Source organism: Trichechus manatus, unplaced genomic scaffold (genome assembly GCF_000243295.1).
Source record: "Trichechus manatus latirostris isolate Lorelei unplaced genomic scaffold, TriManLat1.0 scaffold00004, whole genome shotgun sequence".
NCBI classification, from domain to species: domain Eukaryota; kingdom Metazoa; phylum Chordata; class Mammalia; order Sirenia; family Trichechidae; genus Trichechus; species Trichechus manatus.
Window position 1 is genome coordinate 2,743,529 of NW_004443940.1, and position 5,657 is coordinate 2,749,185.

Below are 5,657 nucleotides of genomic sequence, written 5' to 3' on the forward strand. Positions count from 1 at the left end.
GAGTGGCTATACAGAAGCAGAGTGGCTGACTTGGAGAGTTATCCTCACTTCTTGGGGTGGTTACAGAGTAATTTTCTTTCCCAGAGATTCCGGCAGTAATGAGTCCTCAAAAGAAGCCAAAGATGCCTTTGGGAAATTGGGTCAATACAATACTCAGACTCTTACAAGAAGTATTTGAGGGTCTGAATGTCCCAGGGGGACATTCTGGCACTCAGGAATTCAGACAAGGGGAGCAGTAAGGAATGTATTAAGAGCTCTACTCTCCATTTCTCTGAACACTCTTCCCTGTGTTTTACTACAGAGATTTCTGACTGCTCCTTCCGCAAGAGATTTTCTGTTTCACAGTATGGTGTGCACCAGCTCATGCTTGATTCTGAGCTTGGGCCTGATGTTCCTGTCTCTGACCCAAGGTGAGCTCCTCCCACCATGTCTTCCAACCCTCAAACCCTCACCACTTCCACATGCACATTGGTCCACATGGAAAAAGTCAGCTTAAACAGAAGGAGTTTTTAATATTGTTTGTTATTGAATATTGCTACTCTAATCCCATTAATATATATCCTCACCTCATTAGACAGTTTGAGATGGTATTTAAAATTACTCCTTGTCCTTGTAAACTAAGGCTGAAATTATTCATGTAACTAAATCTAGGCTTCATTGCAGGTTTAGGGAGAGGACTACATAGGTAAGTAATCTGATGGAGAACTGAGGAGAGCCTTGCATGCATGAGAAGCCAAAAGAAGCTTGAGAAAGGCAGAAACTTGAACTTCAAAAGATGGTGAAGGGCCTAGAAAGGGAAAGAGAAATATGGAATAAATTTTACTTCCTACTTTATTGGGTGGGCTCATTTCAAGCAAAGGAAGCTTGAGAAAGAAGAGCAAAGTGGCAGGAAGGCAGAAGTAAGCAATCACTCCATGTCCATCCTGTATCTGTGTGCTCCTATAATGGAATTTCACTGGCTGCCTCCTTACCTTCCAGCCTTCACCCTGTGTGTGACACTCCTCAATTGTCCTTCCTTCCTAGGCCAGGAGGCCCAGACAGAGAAGCCATCTGTTCAGATCAGCTGCCCAGAAGACACTAATAACTATGGCTCCTACTGCTACTATTTTATCAAAGACCTTGAGACCTGGGTTGATGAAGATATGTGTGAGAGGAGCATTATGGAAATGATTCCTCAGTAGCACATGGGCATACAAGCAGATGTTACTTTCCAGTGTCCTTAGTGGTTTCATGAGATGGGATTCATTGCCTACCCACCTTGTCACTAGGCCCATGCCATTCCCCTCCATGTTGTTGTTTCATTCTGCACAATCACAGCAACAGATCATAGTACTTAGTGACAGTCTAATCAGGAACCTTCCCTTGGCTGTCCATTTCTTATCCCATTCCGTGGGAGGTACTGGTATATCCTAACTACCTCGTTCATTACGTACTGATCTTTTCTTTTCCCCTGGACAGCTCTTCTGCCAGAACATGCATTCAGGACACCTGGTGTCTATGCTCAACCAGGCTGAGGCCACTTTTGTTGCTTCCCTGATCAAGGAGAGCAACACTGACGACCTCACTGTCTAGGCTGGCCTCCATAACCCCAAAAAGGTGAGTCTTCTGCCTCTTTACTAATGCACAGTTTTGTGAAAGAAGAGAGAAGTACAAGGTCATGCAACTCAAGACCCAGCTTTTATCATTATTGCCTATAAAAGGAACTACTTTATAGGTCTCACCATGTACGGAAACTTGATGTTCCATACAGAGAAATTCAGCAAGCTAAATTTCCTGGATGTACTTGCATTCATGGATAAACTTATTTTGTCCACTTCTAGCAAAGCATTTTTATGCACCAATTCTTATTGGATCTTGTTATTCTCTGTGTTACAAGGGAGCCCTTTGCCAACTATATAAGAAAAGAGACCAGAGGAAGAGGGTCTACTGCTAGCATTTATCCTAAGCAATTTATCAAGAACTAATGAACAACCAATAGTGCGTTCTATTGTGAGAGCTGTGGGGACTTAGGAAAGAGAAATCAGACACTGCTTTCTTTAATGGGCTGTTTTGGTTCTGTGTATCAAGTTCAGCATGCTAATTATTTGGTTGGATAAGGGGAGGGGTTCCACATTACTTGAATTGGGAAACTGAGAGTTGAAGTAGAGGCAGAAAACTGTATGTGTGCAGGGGCCAGCTAAGTTCATTCTTTTTGTGTGCCTTGACCTATTCCTGAGTGTGCACATGGACAATCATTTCCCTCTTTGTCTAAGTGACCTCCACGCCTTTTCTTCCCTCCAGAACCATCACTGGTGCTGGAGCAGTGGATCCCTTCTCTCCTACAAAGCCTGGACTATTGGAGCCCCAAGCAATGTTGGCCCTGGCTACTGTGTAAGCCTGACTTCAAACTCAGGTGAGAGGCAGAGAACCCAGGTGAGAGGCAGAGAACCCACCCCCACCCAACTGAATCCATCCTCTCTTACTCCAGCTCTAGACATGGACCTGGTAATAGGGGTAAGGGAGAAACAAGATCCTCATCCAAGAAATTGAAGGGACATCTCATATTTCTTGTCCTGAGTCCTAGAGTCAGCAGGGGCCACGACCTCTTTCTTTATTCTTAGTCTGACTCTTCCCATAGGCTTACAGTATTCCAGAAATGGAAGGATGAGAATTGTGATTCACAGTTCTCTTTTGTCTGCAAGTTCCAAAACTAGAGGCTGCTGGAAGGTGGATGTCTAGAACTGTCCGTATAATTATTATGGACTCAAAAATCAAACTGGACCATCTTTCCATCTCCAGACTGGACCATTTCCACCCTTGCTGAATTTCAATCTCTTCTCTCAAGACGCTACACCCACACCAGTCCCTGGAACACCAAACAATGAGAATAAACACGTTTCCCTATTGTGCTGTCTCCTGCATCCATTATTTGCCTGAGCAGTTGGGGTAGGAGTGATTGTACTGCTCTGGAGCCTGTATGGCCCTGCCACTTTTTAAGACTCCATCTACATATCATGCATGTTGGACTCCAGGATTTATGAAAATGAGGTCCACTTACTATTGACAAAGTTAAGAAGATAAAGACTTTACCTCCAACCCAAATATTCACATGGACTCATTGTGAGTTAAAGAAATTATTAGATCATTGGTGTTGAGATGGGTGGGGTGTTTGATGCTCTGGAGGGTTTCACATATCTAGGATCTGTAAAGGGCATGTGTACTCAATCATGCAAGTTGAAGCCATAATTAAAGGGTTAATATAAAGAGCTTTGTTTTGTCTAGTGTACTGAGTGGATGAATGGTGGAGTGATTAGAGGTTTAGAAGCCAGCAAACTCACTATGTGATGTTCTTTGAATGAATAAATAAATAATAAATTAGAATTAATAAAATATACAAGCATAAACTGCAACTATTATAGAGCTTTATTTACCTAAGTCAAGTAAATTCCCATACATATTATGTGTTCTATATTTTTTCATTCCCATCAAGATCAATCCTTCAGTCTTCTGTATAGTCACATTCAGGACTTAGAGTGATGGTGAAAGTAGTGGTGAAGGAAGCTAGTTCGATATTCATTCTAAAGGGTCTTAGGAAATATTACATAACACTTCATTCTCGTTTTCTCATCTATAAAATGTGGATAATATTAATAGTGTCTTATAGAATAATGAGGATGAAATTAGTTAAGGCCAATAAAGCATGTATTTCACTTGTGGCACCTGCTGTTACAGATATATTTATCAAACAAAATGTCAATTAATGTTTTGTGTTTTCAAATTTTATATGAATGGAATCATACTGTAGGTTTTATTTTCAGCTTTTTATTTGTGTTTAACGTTTGGTTTTTAAATTCCTCATTTTTATGCCAGTCATTTTGATTCAGTTATTTTCACTGACATGTAGTATTTTGTCGCTGTGTTATTTGAGAATAATCAATTCTGCTATAGGTGATAAGAGAAACAAATGAAATTGATGAAATAAAAAAACGTAGATAGTAAAGTAAGTAAACAAGTAGCTTGTGAGACAGGTGGAACTCAGGATACTGTTACTATAGAAAATAAGCAAGTAGCTGTGAGACATATACAGAACGCCTAAGGTGTTAAATATAGACAGAAAATATGTTACTAATCTACACATTAATGATAGATGACATAAATGGGATATATTATGGAAAAAAGAGTCTCATATTAATATGGGTGCATCAGATTTTTTCTTTTTTGTTTTCTTTGCCTTGCAGATTTTTCCATCTATTTACTTTTTATGTGCTCATGATTTAAGTTTGTCCCTTACTGATAACTTACAGATTATGTTGCTGTCATACAGTGTGAAAATCATTGTATTATAACTGGAAGATTTTATTTCTTTATTATTATAAATGATACAAATTAATATAATGTACATAACTGAGATAAATGAGTAATATAAATGAATGAATGAATGGCTATAAATGATAGAAATTGTCTACCATCATATTGTGTTCTTTCAATTTGTTCTACCTTTTCTTTTTGGTTTTTGGTTTTTCCCTATTCTTTCTTTCATTTGGATAGATTAAGTTTTGTTTTACTCATTCTATTTTTTCTATCCATGAGGTAGTAAGTTATTATATACTTTATGTACTTTTGTCTCTTCTTTTAGAGATTATTGTATACATTTTAATCATATACAAAATAAAGTCAAAAGATATACATAGTATGCCATAAAGAAACCACTTATATACATATACATATCTATATATCTACATATATATATAAATTACTAAAGGAATTAAAATGTTACAGTAGAACATATTCACTTAATGAAAAAGAAAGCGGAAGACCAAAAAGACATGAAATAGACAAAAAACAAAAAGTAAAATTGCAGATGAAAATCCAACTATAGGAACATTAAATGTGAATTGTTTAAATAATACAGTGAAAAGGGAAAGCTTGTCAAACTGGATAAAATCTAACTGTATGCTATCTATAGTAGACATATTTTAGATTCAAAGATATTAATAGGCTGAAGGTAAAAAAAATGGAAAAAGATATATCATGCAAATGGCAACCATAAGAAAACTGAAGTGACTACAGTATTATTAGATGAATTGGACTTGAATATAAAAATAAGATGCCACCAGACTTCTGGCAACATGGTGCTCTAGGCAGAAGCAACATGCCCTCTCTCCACAGCAAAGATCCGAAAAACTAAGCCAAACAAAGAAAACGGCAATCCTGAAACCCTAAAACATGAATGAAGAGATAAAGAACTCAGCCAAGCACCAAATGGAGTGAGAAACTGAGAAAGAACAGAGAGCGAGGAGAGACTCATGCAGAGGTCCCCTATCAGCTAATGCAGTGCAGATACGCCAGTTGGACTCCTATCAGAGACCAGCGAACTAGGGGTATGAGATAGCAGCTTCACGGAGCTTCCAGCAGGAGACAGAACAACCAATTCTCATCTCTCTATACCTTCCTTCTCTCCCTGTCCCCTGAATACCTGGTGCTGAATACCTCTACTCATTCTAGCCAGGCTGTACTTCAACACCTGGGAACAACTTCCCCAGATCTCATAGCTGCACCAGTGGGATCCCTGGGAGCTTTGCTGTTCTTTTTTCTTTCTAATTTTTATTCATTCATTCTTTTCTTTTCTTTTTCTCTCTTCTTCTTCCCCTTCTTGTTTTTTTCCATTTCATAGTCTC

General features: G+C 38.6%; 1 pseudogene; it reads left to right on the forward strand.

Annotated features, from left to right (window-relative positions):
- The first annotated feature begins 346 nt into the window (after window positions 1-346).
- LOC101361655 (lithostathine-1-alpha-like) lies at window positions 347-2,693 on the forward strand (annotated as a pseudogene).
- The last annotated feature ends 2,964 nt before the right edge of the window (window positions 2,694-5,657 follow it).